A 20563-nucleotide genomic window follows, 5' to 3' on the forward strand; every position below is an offset into this window, starting at 1 on the left:
GGGCGGGGGAGGGCGCGCCGCCGCGGCGTGGGGGCGGGGCGCGCACCCCCCACTCTCCCAGCCGGGGACCCTCCCCAGCTTTTGGGCGAGCGCGGGGCGGGGGTCTGGTGGTGGCGGCGGCCGGGCGGGGCGCGGGAGTCGGCGGCGAGGGGGCGGGGGTGAGTCATCCCGGGGAAACGGCGAGCGGCGCGGCCGGCGGAACGAGCCGGGCTTTAGGGCCGCAATAAATGAGGCCCGGGGAGGGCGGCGGGGTTTACACGGCCTCGGGGGCCGCGGCCTCCCCCGCCGAGCAAGACATTCCTTTCCGCTGAACTGGGCGCCTGGGCCCGCGCCGCCGCCGCGCCCTGCACGCTTCGCCCTAGGCGGCCGGGCCCAGGGCGGGGGAGGAGCGCGGGCCTGGGGCGGGGGTGGCGGGCCGCGCGGGAGCGGGGAGCGAGGCCTCGGGTGGCCCCCTCTGGCCCCCAGCGAGCTCCGTGAGCGCTCACCTGCCCCGGAGGGAAGGGACCCGTGTGCCCATTGAATAGTGGGGGACCTGAGCCCAGTGAGGGTCATCGCTGCTGCGGGTCGCTCAGCTGCCCCCGCCCCCGGGGTGTCTGATTCACTCCTCCTCTCTTTTGCCTGAGGCCTGAGAGTGGCCATACACCGCCTCCCCCCCGCCCCCCGTTTGACTTCGGGCCTGGCGGCTGAGGGCCGGGCCCGCAGGAGAGGCGCCCTAGCCATCGGGCTGAATTTGAGCGGGGCGTTTTGCCAGGGGCCCCACTAGGGTACTAGGTATGCCTGTCCATCTGACCGTGCAGAGCCAGACAACCACCGGGCTAGGGGTGCGGGGAGGGGGGAAGGATGAAGAGTGTTGGAGGGTGAGAGTATGTATCTGGAGTTATTAGTTTACCAGGACCAGTAGTAGAAGTTTCCGGACCCCTTGAGATCTCCAGGGGGACCCAGTGTGTCCCAGGAGGACACTTCTCCATGCTGACAGGGACCCCAGTTGCCAGCATGCCTTCCCCTAGACTAGTTTCTGGGCAAGTCATGGATGTCTTCTGTGTACTTGAGTTTCCCTTAGGGACCCTCAGCATTTCCCCCACTTCAGCCACCACCTGGCCCCTTCCAGCTTTGCCAGCCCCCAGCCGGTTAGTGACCTAGATCTCTGGAATGTCACCAGCCTGGCCTCAGCTCCCAGCTCTGTGGCCTGCGGCCGCTGCTTTCACCACTCAAGACCTTTTTTGCTCATCTGTGAGATGGGTTAGTAATTGTGCCAGCCTGGCCAGGGCACTGGAAGGTTCCATGAGGCCATGAAAGTCTCCACTTAGCACAGGGCTTGGCACACAGTAAGCTCTCAGTACGTGGTCACTGTTGTTGGAGCTGGTTGGTTGTTATTATTTCTGAGGGACTCTCCGAGGCCCAGCAAGACCCCCCCTTCCTGCAACCCCCCCCCCCCCCACCAAGCTGAGCTTGAGAAAGCTGAGCCTGTTGAGCAGCCTGGCTCCTCCTCCCCGACCCCCACTGAGCTGAGTGTCGAAATCATCCCGGAGAAGCTGCTGAGCAGAAATTTCCAGTCTCCCTGGCAGAGCCTGGAAGAGTTTGGGTGTGGCTCCCAGATGCAGTTGGGCAGGCTCTGCAGGGCCAGGGTTGGGGAGGGCCCCCTAGATGTTCTGTGAGACTCAGGAAGCACCCCAACCCTGGGGGGCACCTGGTCTCCAGGTCCAGCCCCAGAGCTGCTCCAGCATGGGCAAAATCCCATTGGCCCCTGTGGTCGGTGTGGGGCTCAGGGCTTTAACCCTTCCCCTCTTTAGCAAGGCCTTGTACCCAGGAAGTCTGAATGAGCACCCCAGGAAAATGGGATAACAGGGTCACTGTGAGGATTGAAGGAGATGGTGCCTGTGAGCCCTTAGCACAACTCCTGGAACCCCATAAGTGGGGGCTGTTTGCTTTAGTTACTTTCCCAATTGTGGAAGCCACCAGGCCTCTGGGGGCCCCACTTGGCTGATTCCTTGGGTACCAGGAGGAGAACAGGACCCCAGCCAGGATGGTGGGTCCCACTGGGCTTGTGGGGGCCTGGAGAGCCCCCGGGGAACTGGCAAACATCCTGACCCTTGCTTTGCTCACAGGGCTGTGTGACCCCGGGTGAGCAATCAGCCTCTCTGAACCTTGTGCTTCCTATCAGGAAACAGGGACAGTGGCCTGTGACCCTTACTCAGCAGAGGGAAATAAGGAGCATTGGAGGGGGAGAAAATGGGGGTCAAGTCCCAACGCTGCCCCAGACCAGGCAGGTGACCTTAGACAAGTCTGATGAGACAAGGACAAGGTCAAGTAACACTAATGAGTATGAATGAGTGGAGTGAGTAGTACTAATGAGTAGAATATGTCAACTGCTCTCTGCTTCAGGCTAGTACTGCTATCTCACAGTTACTCTTGGAGGGAACTTTTATTATTCACTTTATTTTCCAGATGAAATAGGGAGGCTCAGAGAGGTCGATTCACTTTCTCAAGGACACACAGCTAGGAAATGAGAAAGTCAGGATTCAACCCTAATCTGCTGGCTGAATCCCTAAAGAAAAGCAAGCTCAGTGTCTTTTAAAAATAAAACATTTCAAGCGCCTACTATGTGTAAGACATCGAGGTAGGTGGCAATAAAATTAAGGACGCCTGGCCTGGCCTTTGAGAAACTCATAATTGAGTATAGATGCAAGACTCCAGGGATAGCCTCCTGAAAGTTAAACATGAAAAGCACCAGCATAAAGGTACCACCAAAGCTGCGGGGGCACCAGGAGAGTCCAGAGGGTTGGCATGGGGCGGATGGCTGGGGAGGGAGCTGGGGGAGGAGGCACAGAGGCCAGGGAGCAGGGAAAGCTGGCCTTGAGCAATGACCAGGGATTTTAGTGGAGGGCACAGGGCCACTCCTGGAGGCCAGCACAGCAAGGGCAAAGGCATGACTGCGCGAGAAGATGGAACCCACTCGGGAGCAGGGAGGGCAGTGGGGAGAGAAGCAGGAGGGGTGTTGCTGAGGCCGGGGCTGGGCTGCAAAGGCCTTAGACCTTTGCTCTGTAAAAATGGGAGCCGCGGAAGGTCTTGAGCAGAGGTGGACATCATTCTCCCCGAGTTTTAGAAAGAGAATTCTATAGGCGGTGAAATGTCCTGGAAACATACACAAAAAGACTAGAAGCACAGGGTCAGGATGCATTGCACAAACTTGCTTCCTTTAAAAACTTTTTTTTTTGCCTTGTACAGGTATAACTATTCCAAAAAAAAAAAAAGAGGACATTTTCAAAAGGAAGAGGGGAGCTGGGAAGCAGAGAGACGTGGGAGGCTGTAGCAGGAGTGAGCCAGGATTGGTGGGCAGGCCGCCTCTCTGACTGCTGGCTCCCCGGCTGTTTGAGTGATGGGCAATCTGGCAGGTGGGGCCACGGGGGTGGGGGAGTGGGGTTTGGGGCCGTCCTCTTAACCTAGAGCCTTCTTGTCTGACTGATGGTGGCTTCAGCCTGTCTCTACAGCTCCCAGAAGTCTGTCCTCACCAATCTCCTACCCAATGGCTGGGCTGTGAGGCACCAGCTGATACTTCAGTCCTACTCTGTGCTAAATGGGGCAGTTATCCCAGGGGCCTCCCTGTGTCCTTGAGGACAGACTGTCTCCTATAGCAGCACCAGGCACTGTGCTAGGTGCTTTACCAGCAGTGTCTCTAAATCTGAATATAATGAAGCAAAAAAAAAAGTGTTGCTCTCCCCATTTAACAGATGGGGAACGCGGCGGGGGCTCAGTGGCTTGCTCACCCAAGCTTTCACAGTGAGGGGGGAGTGGTTTCCTATGGGGTGGGGGGGTCACCTGAAAGTCCTTACCACTAGGCTATACTGCCATCAGGCTTCTCAGGAGAAAATCCATCTCTCAGGTACCCCTAGGTTTTGTGCCTTGGGCCTGCTCTGGTTCCTGGACTAGGGGCTATAGTCACCCCTCTGAGCCGTTCCTTCTGCCTGGGATGCCTCTCCTCCCCTCTTGCCGCCATCCACCGGGCAAACTCCTACTCGACCTGTGAAACCCAGTGAAACCATTACTTCCTCCCCAGAGAACCCCAGACTACCCCTACAGTCCCCTTATCTGTGTTCTGTTCATGTGGAGCTCCCCTGGGAGAGGAGGAAAGGCTCAGGAGACATGGCTGGCATGAGAGTTCCAGCCCAGCTTCGCATGACAGAGAGAAGAGGGAACAGTCAGCTTATTCTGGATGTTCAAAAGGGCAGGACTGGAGCAGGGTGGACGTGAGAGGGAGGATGGCCTTGGCTCAACCCAGGGAAAGACAGATCAAGCAGCCCCTGGGATTATTTGGCTTAGAGGCTGGGAGAAGGACAAGTTCAGATGCAGAGAGAAGCAAAGATCCAGGCTGCCTAGCATGGCCTTGCCAGCTCTCCATCCGCCCAAAAAAACACAGCCCTTTCCTGCCCGGCCCTCCCAGCACACACTGGAGCTCTGTGGCAAGGCTGAGGTGGGAAACTGTCTTTTGTGCACAGGTGTCCCTAGCCCCCCCACCCCTAGTGAGCATGCACAGAGATGAAGAGCCCCCCCTTAGAGCCTAGAGCCTCCATCCCAGGTAGAGATGACCAGAATTGGGAACAGAGCAGTGTGGGCTGCTTGTGAACTCAGAGAATCCCCAAGTGCCAAGTTCAGGGACTGGCACATAGTAAGCACTTAAGCATACATTGAAAAACAAATGAAAGCATGACTTGAATGAGCGATTGCCGGACCCCAGCCCAGGAAGGAGGGCCAAGAGCCTTAAGTCTATCTGTCTGTCCCCTTATAAAGCAGACCTCCTGTGTTGGGGGAGCCCCAGAAGCACAGGGTGGCTGGGACAGGCTTTGGGGATGGGAGAGGCTGGGGGGGGCGGCGCTGGGAGAGCCATAGGAAAGTGGCCCCACTTGGGAGGGATGCAGACAGTGAGCCGTGGTTCTGATGAAACATCCCTTCTGATACCCGGGCATGGGCAGTGCCTGGGGCCCCGAGGAACTCTCAGGTACCCCCGTATCACCCCAGTGGGGACTTCCCCACACAGTTCCCCAGGAGGCAGCATGGTGAGGTCCTTAAAGCCGGGGGTCCTGGACTCAGACATTTCTGAGCGCCAGCTCCACCACTTACTAGACCAGTTGCCTCAGTTTCCCCTTCTGCACACGGGACTGATTGCACCACCTGCTGCACATGTTTGCTGGGAAGGTCACATGAGAGATGCCCGTTCAGCACGCTCTGTCTGCCAATGTTATCAACAACAGCACGGGAGATCTGGGCCCCGGGCTCTGGTCCCAAGGTGCCATTGACTTACTTATAGGTTGACTCTGAACAAGGCCCAGCCTCTCACCAGGCCTCAGTTTGTACAGTCAGGCCCTGCTAGCCCCAACAGCCTTGACCCTTCCCCAAGCCCAGGCCAGACCTGCACACGCAGCTGCCTCCCCCAGGCCTGCACACGGCCCCTGGGGTGCCCGGAGACGCACACGCACACAGACACACTCACACATAGGCACACGCTCATGCAGACACATTCATGTTCACACAAGCAGACACACAGGCAAACACTCACACACACATTTACACACAGACCTCGCAGGCACATCCCACACTCAGCCCCCCACCCTGTGCCCTTGCCCCCACACCTGCTCACACTCATGCTCACCCTCACTCCCCCCTTTCCCCCCAAATCTGCTGTGCACCAACTGTTGGTAGGGGAAGGGCTGGGAACGGGAAGGAACAAAACCCACGACTCAACCGGGGAAGCGGGGTGCGGGGGGGGGGGGTGCGCGGGCGAGGGAAATGACAGCCCGCGGTCCCCCTCGAGTCCCGGCTCATGAATATTAATGCGGCGGTAATTAAAATGCTGGGACGCAGCAGGATGGATGCGCTGCCTCCGGAGCGCTGGGGAGCACGGCGTGTTCGCAGGCGGGTGGAGCCCGCTTCTTGCTGGCGATCGCCGGAGCGGCCGCGGGCCGGGGTTCGGGGCTGGGGGCGGGGGTTCGCGGCGCCCGCGGCGCCCCTCCGCGCTCTGCCCCAGGCCGGGCCGCCCGCCAGGCCTCCTTTTCCCGGAGCCGGCCCCCTCCCGCCCTCGCGGCCCGGTGATGTCATCTGCACAAAACTTTCCGCTTCCCGGCCGGTCTTGGGGCCCTGAGTCATAGCCGCCCCCGGCCCGGGCCGCGCCGTCTGTTTGTGCAGAGCTGGGCCCCGCTTGCCCCGGCCTGACGTCAGGCTGGCGGGGCCTGGAACCGCGTGGGGCCCATCAGCCCGGTGCTGCGGGCCGCTGGGGGCGTGGACGTCAGCCCTGGGCAGTGGAGTAGGAACCCTGGTGAAGGGCACAGCCTGGGCGGCCGGGGTCCGAGCCCCGAGTCACCTTATGCAGATTGCTTGATCTTGGGCCGGTCCTTTGAGCTCTCTGAACTCCTGTTTCCTTATCTGCTAATTCACAGATGCTCGGCAAGTCTTCACGACTCCGAGAGTGAATTGTGCAGCTGAAGGAACCCTCGCCCAGAGATGGAAAGGAACTCGGCCAAGTGGGCAGCAGAGCTGGGTTCCTGGGCCCCAAGTTCCAAGTTCTTTCTGCTGTGTCACATGCTGTTACCATGTGCAAGGCCCGGCTTAGGGGCTTAGGGCAGATGCGGAGAAACCCTCCTCCCCCCCCCATCCTACCAGAGGTGGGGGAGTTCCTAGGCAGGACTGGAGGAGCTTGAGTCTGGGCCAAGGCCATAGGACTCTGGCTAGCTTTCTCATCTCTGAAGCAGGCATGATCATCTAGCATACTAACCCTGTGGAATTTCTGAAGATAAAGATGAGCTAAGGAAGACCACATTGCTATGTGAACACTATGGGGCAGCGCTTAAGGCATGATTAAGATTCTGGTCGTTTCTTGAAGGCAGGTGAGGAGACCATTTTGGAGTCAGGTCACCTAGGTTCAAATCCCGGCTCTAGATGACCCCCCCTTTCCTTGTTCCCGCTTCTGTGCCCTCAGGCCAGTGGTGCTGAAAGCTGAGCCCTGTGCCAGGGCCCAGAGCCCACCACCTTGTTAGCAAGTGCCCAGCCAGTCCTTCACCAGAGTTGCACAGAGGAAGCCCCAAACATCTGCAGTTCTTAGGTTCTTTCTAGGGCCTTTGGCACATGATCTTGGGGCCCAATTTATAGATGGGAACGAAGAGCCTTTTGGCTGCTGCTCTCAGGGGCTGAGTGGGGATTAGGCTCAGGTCTGTAACCCCCAACCGCACTCCCACCCCCACCCGGTACCTGCCCCCGGTGCCGAGAAAGGCCTGCCCTGCTGCCCGCATCCAGCCTCACTGAAGCTTCTCCTCTGCTGCTCCAGGCAGCCCTTCATGCCTGAGGCCTTTGCCTATGCTGTTCCCACCCCTCTGCCCGGAACTCTCACCCTCCTCTCCCATTTCCTGAGGGAACATCTCCGCCTCCAGCTCTCCTCAGCCCGCCTCCCGGGGAGTGTCCCAGTTACCACCGCCCCACAACACACACACACACACACACACACACACACACGATATTCACACACAGACCATACAACACGCATCAAGGCTGTATGGGTGCCCCTCCTCTGGGCTCCTGCAGCCTCTAAGTTTGACCCCCGACCCCCATCATGGTATTTATGCCCCCAGTGAAGGCCAAGACTCACCCTTTTCCTTCTCTTCCCTTCCGGCAGAGAGCCTTGCATCAAATCTCCTGCCATCAGTGGCCGGACCCCTGACCTCCTCCCATGGTCACAGTCCCACCTCCATTGAGGCCCCCTCAAATGGGTACATACCCCGTGTCTGCCGAGGGCTCTCCTCACTCCCTGTAGAGCTGCTCCTGGCCCGGCCCTCGTAACCCACAGGTCACACTCACCTGGGCTTTGGTCACCTCCCCTCCCACCCAGACAACAGCTTGGCCCCACACCCGCACCCCCACCAACCCCAGCCCAGGGCCTCTGGAATATGTGGTGACTTGAACTGGGCCAGAGCCTTAAGGTCACTTCTGTCTGGGGCCTCAACTTTCTCATTTGTAAAATGGGGTAACACTCAAAGCACCTGCCGAAACTCAGAAGTGTCATGGTGACTGTCATTAGCACAGCCATCGGGTCCCTGCTGGGCCGAATCTGTGGCTGAAGGGAACTTTGGTGGGTGCAGCTCATCCCCTAGTGAACCCCTTCCTCAGGTGAGTCCTGGTCATGCCCTTCCTGCAGACTGGGTCCCTGAGGCACTTGGTGCTGAGCCCTGGAGGTGGGGTATTTGGCTGGGGTTCCTGACAGATAGCGGGTTTTGTCAGTTCCAAGCTCCAGGCGGAGCCTTTCAGGAGGACAGCTGGTCTCCCCTGGGGGGGCAGGATGGGGACTGGGCTGAAGCCTCAAATCTCTTCCTCCATCCAGCACCACCCCGGCGCCTGGCCCTACTGGGTTGGGAGAAACTTGTAGGGTAGGAGGGCGAGTCTCTCCTGGTGGGTGACCAGAAACAGGAGAACAGGGAGGGTAGATGAGTAACTTAGGGAAGGAGCAGAGTTACCTGCTTTCGTCAAGGCAGACGCATTTATGGGAGATGGACAAAGATGATTTGCCGGACACCCACACATGCCCACTTCATCCTCGCTGCCCCTTGGGTCCTGGGAGCCCTCGCTCGGCCCAGCAGGACCCCAGCAGCTCACTGGGCCGCCCCACATGCAGAGATGGAGACCCAGAGGCCAGGGTGGGGAGGGGACTGGGCAGGCACGCAGAAGGGCCGGGTGGAGCAGCCCTGTGCTGCTCGAATGCCTTCATTCACAGGTGCTCACTGGAACCTTCATGTGCCGGCCTGGAATGATGTGCTGGGTGTACAGTGAGGGAAGAAACAGCCGATTCTCTCGGCCTTAGAGGCTAGCAGAGTCAGAGGGCCACAAGAAGCCAGTAAAAAAAAAAAAAAAAAAAGGGGGCAGCAGGACATCAGCAATAGCAGGGGTGGGGTACGTGCTGGGATGGGAAAGAAGGGGGCACCCATGCTCATTTACAAACATTTCTGTACCTTGGCCCATGTGTGTCCCAGGGTTTCTTCCAGAATGTTTCTTAGCTCACTCATCCTGTCTATGCACATGGTTGGAACACCTTTGTCTGAAGCAGGGGGCAGAGTAATTATGAGCAAGGTCCAGACTCCTCCTTCTGGCCGTGTGATTTGGGGCAAGTCGCTGTCCCTCTCTGAGCCTCCATGGCATGACGTCCCCTATAAAATGGGTGCATATCCTGCAGGACTGTTGTAAAGACTCCTCAAGATGATATGTGCAGAGCTCTTGGCTTGGGGAAGCAGGCTTGACTCTCTGCTCCAAGCGCCCTTGGCCCCTGATTGCCCTGCTCAGGCCCCATAGGCCTCTAGTCTCTGCATGAGCCCCAGTACCTGACAGCCCAGCCCTGGGGGGTATGAGCAGTCCCTGCAAGATGGAGGCCCAGCGCCAGCTGGCCGGGATGACAAGACTGCCAGGGACAGTTTGGTTACCCAGCTGCATACTCAGGAGCTCCTGCCTCTCTGGGGCTGAATGTTTCAAATGCAGATGAGTTCTAGAAACACAAGGGCAGTTTGCTGGAGGGAGCCATGGGCCCCAACTCTGACCTGCTAGGATGCCCTGATTAAAAAAGGAAAACTGAGGGGCGCCTGAGTGGCTCAGTGGGTTGAACATCCGACTCTTGATTTCAGCTCAGGTCATGATCTCAGGGTACGTGGGATGGAGCCCCACGTGGGGCTCTGTGCTCAGCCGGGAGCCTGCTTCTCCCTCTCTGTCTGCTCTTCCCCCTGCTTGCAGTTCTCTCTCTCTCTCTCTCTTTCTCTCTCTCTCGCACGCGCATGCTCACTATCTCTCGCTCTCCCCCCCCTCTCAAATAAATAAAATCTTTTTTTAAAAAAAGGGAAAATTGACCACAGCCTCCCAGTACTGGCCACCCCCACTGCTGTGGGCCAGGCACTGTGAGGTATTCCAACAGCCCCTTGAGGCTTCTGCAACTCAGATGAGGCGCAAAAGATAAGGAAACGAGGCTGGGAGGGGGGAAGGCCCATGCCTCAGGCCATGGGGTTGTCGTGTGGAAGAGCCAGAATTTACCCTCTTCTGAGCCTGAAGCCTGACCTCTTACCTACCCGGCTGCCCCCTGCTTTTGTCTTGTCAGCAAAGAAACAGGTTTGTCCCAGCACCCACCTTGCCTAATTCACACCCAGCTGTTCATCCACCCAACTCCTGGGCATCACCCCCAGGACCTCCTTAGAGAGCCTTGGCGTGAGACCTGGGTGGCGGGGCTGAGAACTGATGCTCCCCAAAGGGCAGATCAGGGGAACCTTCCCGGGAAGGGTCCTGAGACCCCAGGATGTCGCAACCAGAAGGGACCTCAAGGATCACCACTTTGGCAATTTTTCTGTATGTTGCGCATATAGAAAAGCTCCAGCTCAGAGAGGGGGAGACACTGGCCCGGGGACCCACAGCAAGGTACTGACCCACCTGGGGCTAGGTGGGAGCTAGATTTGGGAACTAGATGGGGGCTGGGTTTGGAACTCAATTTCCCAGGTTCAAATCTGGGTCGTGCTTGCCAGCTATCAGCCTGAGTCCCTGAACCCTCTGTGCCTCAGTGTCCTCATTCTATAGAATGAAGAGAATAATACGTCCTATTTCACAGGCAGTTGTGAGAAATAAATGAATGAACACACATACTATGCTTAAAAACGGGGGCTGGTACTCAGTAAGCATGCAATCGACGTGAACTGTCATCTGTCCTTGTCAGTCTCCGGTTTCTAGTCCAGTACAGACCTGTCTGCCCAGGCAACCTTCAGTGTCACCTACTCTGTCAACACCGAAGACCGAGCCTGCCCTCCTGGTGCTCACAGTCCAGCTAGGAGACACCTGAGACCTGAGGCTGGCAAGACGAGGGGCAGAAAGCACAGTCCTGGGCGGAGGGAATAACATGCATGAAGACCTGGGGCAGAAAGGGCATAAAGCTGCCCAAACTAGAGAGAAGGTCCACATGGCTGGAGCTCGGGACCAAGGGTGAAGAGAGGGGAGAGGTGGTAGAGGGGGTCAGACATCCGGTGCCTGGGAACGACACAGAGAGACTGGAGAGCCAGGGATGGTTAGAAGGGAAGGAAGTGGTCAGGCTTGCATTTTGGAAGGATCCACTGGCTTGACCTAGAGAGCACATTGGATGGGGGTTGGGGCGGGGCAGAGAGAGAGCGGGAGCCCAACCTGGACAGGGGTGAGGGGGCTGTGGGCACAGGATGAAGGGAGCTGACTCCTTTAGGTGGGAAGCTCCTTGGGTCTGGGTAAGTATTGAGCTAGTGGTTGGGGAGGAGGGATCCAGGACGGACTTGGGATCTGGTCCAGGTGCATGGCTGGAAGTGGTGGTCAGGAGTTCAGTTCAAGGAGGAGGAATGACTTTGCATCCAGCTTGGGCCACTCCAGCTGCAACAGCACCCAGGGACCTTGGTGACTTGAGTTCCAGGCTTTAGGGAGTGGCACCTCAGGCCCTTCTCTCAATATGCCCTTCCTCATGGGGCAAGGAATCCTTGGGACCAAGATCCATGATCTGGGCACCTGGGATCCTGAAATTCCCTGTTTGATGGCCCCCAGCCCACTTCCTGGGTCCATCCCCCCAAAGGATAGTCTGAGCTGGCCATTTGGACACCCTGGAGCTCTAGGGGTGGCCAAGAGGTGGCTGTTTGCAGGGGGTGTGGACAGAATTCATGCACACAGGCTGGAGTGTCCATGCCTCACAGAAAAGGACAAGAGCTGGGGGGTATGAAAGAAAAGGCAGGCCCAGTGGGCAGCTGCTGGCCAGGGCTGTCTCTCCCCATGCTGTTACTTCTAGCATGGACCCCAGGAGTCTGAGACTTCTGAGTACAAACCCAGCCTTCCAGCTGTATTTGTCCTTAGGAAGGTGTATTTGTCAAGGAAGGAAGATGGAACATATTTTATTTAGCAGTTTATTAGCTTGATTTATAACTTGTAAATACTTAGACCTGAGGTATGTGGGCCTCTGCTTGTACTCCTGCCCCCCAGGACTGCCCAGAGAGGAGCAGCCTCCCTGGTCCCCGCTGACAGGCATCCAGTGGCTGACCTTGACCAGCAGGTTGACTCCTGGGGATCCCCCAAGCTTCCTTCCCAGTATCCCGACCCCACTGTGCTCCATCCACTCCTCTGTGTTTGTCTGCCTCGCCCTTTCAAAGTTCACCTCCAGCCCTTCCTCCTCCAGTAAGCCTTCCCTCGCTGGAGGCCCTGGCTTTCCAGTTTGGGGCTGTGTTTTTGGTCACAGATGCATGTGGTGGTCTGACTGGCTAGGACGTGAGTCCCCACCCTCCTGCAGGACCAGGAGCTCCTAGAAGCAGCACCTCACAGCAGAAGCAGTATCTTGCAGAGGGTAGGAGTCTAACTCAGAACACACACAGACTTGAGGTCAAATCCCAGCTCTGTGACTTTCTTGCTGTGTGACCTTGGGAAGCGGCTTCGCAGCTCTGAGCTGGTTTCCACTTCTGAAAACCCATAATCATAACTGTACCTCTTGCAGGGAGGAGGCAATATGGAACGCAGAGCCCACGTGTGCCCAGCATTTGGCAAGTACTCGGGGAAGGAATTAGGAAGGGCAGGAGTTACATCATTCACTTCTTTATACAGCTGAGAAAACAAGCAGAGGAGGTTCAGCGAGGTGAGGCCGGTTGCCCAAGGTCACACAGCCTGTAGCGGGCCAGGGGCCCGGGCCAGGCTGTCCGACCTGCGCTCTAATCACTGAGCCCCCCCGGCCCGAACCTGCCCCCTCCCCGTTGCTTTGCCCCGGTCTCCGTGGCCCTTGGGCGCCGGAAGGCCGCGTGGGGGCCGCGGAGACCAGTGGCAGGGCCAGGGCCTAGCCCGCGGGGCGGGGGGGGGTTAACGGGCTCCGCCGCATTGGGCCGGCCTCCGGGAGAATCAGCCAATGGGCGAGCGCCGCGATGAGGTAATGCCGGGACCGGGAGGAGTGGGCGGGGCCGGCGGGGACCTCGCCTCGCTCACGTTCCTTCTCTCCCCACCTACCCTTCACCTTTGACCCTGATGTCCCCTCCCCAGCCTTACACCCGCGTTAACCCCCCTGCTGGAGCTGAGGGTCTCGGGGGGCGGGGGACCCTAGGTCCCTTAAGGTCTTCGGCAGGAACCGGAGACGTCTTGCCTCCTCCGAGCCTCAGTTTCCCATTTTGCAAGATGGGAGCCGGTGATCGCCAACGACTAGACCAGAGGTGGACGTCCTTGGATCCCAGGACAGTTTTCAGCCCCTCCCCGCCCTTGGCCCGGGCGTTAGCGGGTGGCGCAAAGAGTCCCCGGGGCCAAGCAGAGGGAGCCTCGCCGGCCCAGTCACACCCTCCACGTGGGCCCAACCCGTCAGCTCCTCCCTCTCCCTTGGGTATCTGCGCTTGACACCCCCCCTCGTCCCCCCCCGTCCCCCATGTCCCTTCGCTGCCACCAAGCCCCAAGTTAGCGGCCTAAGCAGCGGGACTTGGCGGTTTCGTAGTCAGAGGTCAAAGTTCAATATTAATTGAGCGCCTGCTACGTGCTGCTCAGAGCTTGGGGCTTGGACGCTAACCCGCCCACCTCCAGGGCTGCCCGCGACCCGGGCTCCTTCCCAGCCGCCCGCCGGGCCCGAAGCGGTTAAAGCCTTTCTGGAGCTGGCACTGCCGCGCGGCGGCCGGGCTTATTAGTCAGCTCGCGGGGAGGGGGCGGGGGGGAGGGGCTGGAGATGAGAACCGCAGAAAGCTATTCTCAGGGGCTCCCAAGTGGGGGGGGGGGCGGCTCAGCAGGAGCTGCTGCTTCCCAGAAAGTGGATTATTTTTAACCCAGGAAGAAGAAAGGAAGGAGGCGAGGGAGAAGGACTCAGAAAAAAAGAGAGGATTGCAGAGGAGAGGAGAGGAGAGGATGGGGAAGGGGGAGAAGGGAAGGGAAGAGGATGAGAGCCTTGCACGGGGCAGTGGAGGGGAGGGGCGGAGAGGGGCTGGCAGGGGGTAATGGAGGGGAGTGGAAGGAGAGGCAGGGCCAGTCCAGTGGGGGAGGCCAGCTGGCAGGGGTCTCTGGGAGGGGAGTGGATGTGGAGGGGACACTGCCAACCTCCTTGGGCCCTCCCTGCACCCCTCCAGCTGTTCTCCCCGCCCCCGGGGCTCTGTGGGGCGCTCCTGCTGGACCCACCCCAAGCTGCCCAGCCTGGCCTTCCCGTGGTTGAGCAGAGAGCAGCACCCTGTGGGGTGTCGCCAACCCAGGGCTGTGCAAGGCACCAGGTTGGGAGAGTGGGCGGCCGAGGCCAAGCCGCAGCTCTGCCCTAGGGTGCCGTCCAGCTGACAGGCAGCACAGGGACCTGTCCTCACCCCTGCGGTGACCACAGGGAGAGGGGGCAGGAGGGCTGCCCTGAAAACCCCGTGGTCCCCAGAAGTAGAGGTTTCTGGAGGAGAGGGCAGAAGGCACCTAGGGGCTCCTTTTCTCCAGCCTTGGGGTGGAGCCAGGCTGAAAACCGAGCCCAGGGAGGGGCCTCAGGGAGGGTGCTGGGACACGATGACAAAGGAGACAGAGTCAGCCGGGCCCACAGAAGGCTCACAGTCCTGCAGGAGTAGCAGAAGCTGCGCAAGCCATTAAGAATGATGCGTTAAATAATAAGAGGGCAGTGGGCTGGGAGGGGACCACGCAAGGGGCCCAAGGGGCCGGGAGAGCTGGTCCCAGGGGGGCCTGATCTCTGCGGGGGGCATAGGAGGACTCCCTGAGGACCAGGAGTGGCTAACTAGGTGAAGAGTGACTGGTGGAGGGGGTATGGATGGGATCCTGGGGCAACAGACCTGAGAGCCTCAGAGAGGATCAGTGTGGCCCAAGACTGTGGCCCTTGTCCCGGAGGCAGCCCAATGTTTGGGGAGAGTTCCAGAGAGCAGAGGGAAAAGTCCAGATCTGCAAAGCTCACTGGGGTGCCTGCACCCTGAGGCTGGAGGACGGGGTGTGTATGACTGAAGCTTGCGAGGAGGGGTCCAGTTCTGGGGCTGCCTCCAGACCTGAGTGTGTGAGTGTGTGTCCCTTGCACAGAGTGGCCTGCTCTCCACTTGAGGCAAGACCCAAGGGACACATCGAACCCCTCCAGGACCAGGGGATGATGGATGAGGATCCTGCTCCCCCCGCCACCGCTGGAAAGCCAGCACCGCCCCCTCCACCCCTTGTTACTCTAGAACCCAGGACCAGCCTCTGAGGTCCTCCCCCAGGAGCAGGAAGGGGGGTTCCTGGGCTATTGGCTGGAGGGCAATGACTGTAGGGTGTCAAGGAGGCCTCGCTGTGGCATCACAGAATCACCCGCACCCACTTCCCCTCGGGTCCCTGTCTGTCCTCTCCCAGGATGGGAGGGCAAGTCTGCTCAGCCTGTGGGGCGAGTGGCTTAGCCAAAGCCTGATTCCAGGCAGCAGCTGGGGGCAGAGCTTGGCCACCTGCAGCTCTGACCCTCCCTGCACACCCTGTGGGGTGTCGCCTAGGTCAGTGGCCTGTGGCCTTCCCATCAGTCCTGCCGCCCACCATTAGCCCCCCTCCCCCAGGTTGGGGGTACATCATAAAGTCACAATTAAGATGAAGGGACAGACCTGAATCCAAACCCGTTGCTGACTGGCTGTGAGCTCTGGCAAGTGGCTCTGGCCTCTGTGCCTCAGTTTTCTCATCTGTAGAATGGGAATAATAATGGCAATGGCAGAGAAGGGATGGAGATCAGGGTCTTAGCAAAGAAATAGCCTGTCCCGGATCACTTGCGGCCCTGACGTTTCTGCATCAGTGTAATGAGGGGCATGGGCTGCAGCCCTCCAAAATGCAAGAGTTAGACTCGCCACCCTCTCAGCACGGGCTAAGCGGTGGTATGACTCCTCTTTTGCAGATGAGAACACCAAGGCTCAGAGAAGTGTGGACTGGGTCCAGCGCTGCACAGCAGGAGGGTGGGGGGACGTGGGTTTGCATTCCCCCGTCTGCTTTCTCCTCTGGGAATTCCGTTCCCATTGCCACTGCCCTCCAAATAAACAAGTGCAAAATGCGTCCCCCCTCCAGGACACCCGCCTCTCCCTCCCCCAAACCCACACAGTGACCCAGGCCTGGCCCTCTGGGCCCAGGAGGAGCCGCGTCTCCATCGGGCATCTCTGAGCTGGGCTTTCTCGGCGGTGGAGCACAAAGGAGGGTAGCCGGGCAGAGAAAGAGCCCGACAGGCGAGGAGCCGGCTCCGCGGGCGCTTTTCTCCCCGCTTTCTTCCTCTCCTGGCTCTTTGTTAAGCTCCCTTTCAGCTGAGCCGGCAGAGCCTGGGTGTTCTGAGCTCACAATAATTGCTGTGTCTAGACAGTCTGGTATGAGGCCTCCCTCTCCCGCGCCTCCCCGGCCTCCCCGAGGCTCCCTTTCCCAGCCCTGCGGCCCTGTGGCCCAGCTCCACGCCCTCTGTCTCCCACACCCCTTCCCCTCTCTGGCTGCCAACCCCCACCCCCGGAGTCCTGCCTCCCTCCTGTTCAGACCTTCAGGGCTCCCTCTCCCCATCCCACCCTTGGGTGGGCACACACTCATCCCCCACCTTCCTCAAGGCCTGAAATCCAGGGGACAAAGGTGGTTTCCCATTTGGCTCTGGCTGGGTAACCTTGGAGGAGGCTGTAGGCCCCCAGGAGCAGGAGGCCGCTCACCTTGCTGGACGTGGGGCTGAGCTGGGCAGCTCTGGGATCCGTCCCGCTCCTATCCTCATCTCTCCATCTGGGCCTGGCTGGGAACCCAGAGGAATCAGCATAGGAGGGATTTAGGATAGGTACAAGGAAATACTTCTTGGCACCTCTGACCACCAGACACGGATGGAGTGGTTTCAGGAGGTGTAGAGAGTGGGAAGTCACATTTCACAAGTTCTAAGGTCTGTCCCCGCCCCAGGTCAGATCAGCAACTCAGGAAGATTTCCCCCAAGAGCTAGAGTTTCCTCACAGGTGTCAGAATTGAGGCCCTTGGGGTGTAATAATATCCAGCGTTTGGCTCAGCCCTTTCCCTGTTCCAACCACTGTGCAAACTCTGTACAAACGTTCATTTACTCAATCTCCCAACATTTATTTAATCTCACTACGAGAGAGAGAAAGGGGAATGAGCCTATGATTTGTCCCATTTTACAGATGAGGAAACTGAGACCCAGGGAGGCTAAGTAACTTGCCCACGGTCGCAGAGCCAGCAAGTGGAGGAGCCCCGATTTGAAGCCCCAGAAGCTGGCTCCAGCCCCAATAATTACCAGTGGTACAAATATTAAACACTTACTGAATACCTGGGGCTGTGATCAGCACTTTACAGGTATTATTTCCTTTAGCCTCACGACACTGTTACCTAGGACCCAGGATTATGTCCATTATACAGACTAAAAGAGCATGGCGGAGGGCTGCTGGGTGTGGCCGGATGGTGACCCAGCTCTCTCAGTGAGGCCTTGTAATCCAGAACCTCTCCACGGCTGTCGTGCTACACGTAAAAAACTTGACACGAAGTAGAAGCTTCTGTGCCATTTCCCACTTCTTCCCTCTGGGCTTTCTTGAGCACCTCCAGGGCACCCAGCCCTGGCCAGGCTGGGGCAGACAAAGGCCAAGGTGGGGGCTCTGTCATCACCAGACCTGGAGGAGGTCTAGTGGACCTGGCCTAGAGGAGGCTGGCAAGTCAGCCAGTTTCCGTCCGGAGTGGGAATGATAATGATGCTTGAGGGGCCACAGGGCCTCTGGGAGCCGAGGGGAGGGGCCCTAAATCCAAGAAGGCTTCCTGGAGGAGGTAGAATCAATATTACCCTGGAGGATGAGTAAGAGTTAGACCTAGAAGGGAGGGAGAGGCATTCCGGGCAGAGGGAATCACACATAAGAAGGTCCCAGAGTGAGAGAAACACAGGGTGATCTCAGAGGACCCAGGAACCCTGAGCGGCTTTGTCAGCCTGAACAGGAGTGGGGGGCCAGGGAGGGAGGTGGGGGGGAGCCATGAGGCTGGAGCCCAGCTGATAGGAGGGGCCTTGATCGCCAGGCCAGCTGGGAGCTGGCACTTACCCAAGGCAGGCAGGGCTGTGATAATCAGGGGGATGTTGCAGCGGGCAGCCTGGGTGGATTGGAGAGGCCCGACCCATTATACAAAGATGGCCTCCTCTGATGTCAGGGACTGGTCTCCGAGTGTGTCTTCAATGCCGTTCCAGACACAGGAAGCAGCGTGGGCAAGGACCCGGAGGCGAGGGCGGCCAGGTGGGCTCCTGGGGCAGCGGGGCCGTGTACTGAATGGCCTTCAGAAAGAAGCAAGGGATAGGGAGCAGCGAAGGTTTGGTGGCTCGGGAAGAGGATTAATTGGGAAGATTAATCTGGAATCTTCACAGGATGGCTCAGAAGGGCAAACCTGGAGGCAGAGAGGCTGGGAGGAGGCCACTGCTGAGTGGGTTTTCCTTTTCCTTCCCCAGCAGATCTGTCCTCATCTTCAGCCACGCCTCCCTTCTGCAGAGTCATTTTTGATTCTGCACCACCCCCACCACCCCCCCCAGCTGGAGATGGAAGGAGGATGCTGGCCATTCATTCCTCATCCAGGCCATCGATGGAAATGTCAGACCGCGCAAGTCCACGCCTGAACACCCCTCGTGGCCGCCGGGCGCTGACGCTGGCAGATCCATTGATGAGCTTGGCGCCTGCCACCTCTGGGTCTGCCTCAGAGCGACGCGGCCACAGGCCTGGCTCGTGGCTTCTCCGGAGTTGACTCCGAATGCACAGCGTGGGCCTAATAGGGAGCTGGGGGCAAGCGCATACAGCACGCCCTGTCTGCAGACGGCGCAGTGCTGTGTACTGTTGATCTGATGCTGGGCGTCCACGGGCTGGCGCAGGAGGAAAACAGGATCAGGCAGGTGACATAAGACAGATGGGGACGCTACCGTAGCCCTAATGGTGAAGACCTGGGTCACACAGGCCTGTCATCCCTGACCCCAAATCCCTGGGCAGAAGGTTCGAGAACTCGGAATTTTTCCAGTTGTAGAAAGATGATCTGACACGTATACCGCCTATTTCCTAACACCCCCCAAGGAGGTGTGGGGCAACCCCTGCAATCAAACAAGTTAATATGTCTGCAGCAGAGCACACGAACAAAGAGATGATGATGACTCGCCAAATCCCAGTTCCTCGACTTGCCACTGGGGCCGTGGTGCCCAGCTCCTGGGGTGGTCCCGAGAATTTGATGCCTGCCGTGCCTCAGACACAGGTGCATGTCCTGCCCCCGCCCTTTGCACTTGCTGCTCCTTTCCGGGACATTCCTCTCCAGGATGGCTTTCTCACTTCCACGCGGGCTCTGCTCAAACGTCACCCACCTCCTCAGCGAGGCTCGCCCTGGCCATGCCCGCCTCCTCCCGCCCCTTCTCGCTCTCCTTCCTCTTCCTTCTCAGCACCTACCACCTGACCTCTAACTTAATCAATAACTCATTTATCCGTTGCCTGCTCTCCCTCGGTGGAGTCTGGGCCTCTCGAGGGCAGGACTCCTTTCTGTCCCTCCAGCACCTAGGACAGTACCCGCGCAGGTGGGCCCTCCCAGTCTTGGTTCGGGAACAACAAACAGTCTGTTCAAGTGCCCAGCACATCATCAGAAAGCCTCAATAAAGCTGAGCTGGTACCATCACCATTACTGACGTTACTGAAGCGACTGCTGTTTCTGTTTTTATTATATTATGACGTTCCTGATCTGACCCCGGACCTTGGTTCTCTAGCCTGGGAAATGGGCATCCTGGGGCACGGGGCACCAGATGCTGGCTGGGTCGCTGCAAGAGAGACAAAGAACGCCACCCGCCCACCTGGGGGAGGCTGTGCCCCTCACTGGAGAGAGAGGCCCAGGAGAAGCTTGGAGAATGCCAGCCCCAGCAAGCAGGGCTGCCAGAAGGCCATACATAATTCATTGCCAAATGGGGCCGCGGGCGGCTCTCTGCGCCGTGCGCTGGGGGCTCACTCTGCGCCTGGCACTTTGCTGACTGCTCCTCACACGTCGCCTCATTGCATCTTCGCGGGTTTGCCGGGTGCGATCCTGCCCCTCCCCCTGGCTCATTGAGGGGGGACCTGAGGTTCAGAGGATGTGGTGACCGCTTGAGCCAAGCTGGGCCTCAAGTCAGCAGACTGGATTGCGATCCAGCAGCCCTAGTCACCGCCTCCCTATGGAGGGAAGAGGCAGCCCTGGGGAGGGCCTGGGGTGGGGACAGAGGAGGACGCTCACATGCAGGACAGGCCGGGGGGACAGGCTGGATGGCAGCGGGGTCTGTCGTCCATAGGGGGTAGGCATTGCGTCCCCAGCCTGCAGCCCACCTCCCCATGCCCTCCTCCCCTTCTGTGGCCATCAAGAGCACTGGTTCTGGAGTTTCAAGGGCTCAGTTTGCTCAGCTGTACAACGGGAAGAAAAAGACCTACCCCTGGGGCTGGAAGCTCATGCGGACGGGAGCCAGCTCCAAAATGCCTAGGGGAAAAGCCAGTCCTCAAAGGTTATATACTCTGCGATTCTGTTTAGATCACATTTTTGAAATTACCACATTTTAGCAACGTAGGATGGATGAGACATTGTCGGGGATTTGGGACGGCTGGATGGGGATGAAATGGAGTGTGGTTACAAAGGAACAACA

General features: G+C 58.8%; 1 long non-coding RNA gene across 4 annotated transcripts in view; it reads left to right on the forward strand.

The window, feature by feature from the left end:
• LOC115938179 (uncharacterized) overlaps positions 1-19581 on the forward strand; it is a 22245-nt gene extending 2664 nt beyond the window's left edge. Inside the window, exons 2-4 of one of the 4 annotated variants that reach the window (XR_014140194.1) lie at positions 12494-12631; positions 17085-17256; positions 18383-19581. This is a non-coding gene — a long non-coding RNA (uncharacterized LOC115938179). The other 3 variants (XR_014140192.1, XR_014140191.1, XR_014140193.1) reach the window with 3 other exon arrangements.
• Positions 19582-20563: the final 982 nt, after the last annotated feature.

This window comes from Leptonychotes weddellii, chromosome 14 (assembly GCF_054177405.1).
Source record: "Leptonychotes weddellii isolate Sample4059 chromosome 14, ASM5417740v2, whole genome shotgun sequence".
NCBI classification, from domain to species: Eukaryota; Metazoa; Chordata; class Mammalia; order Carnivora; family Phocidae; genus Leptonychotes; species Leptonychotes weddellii.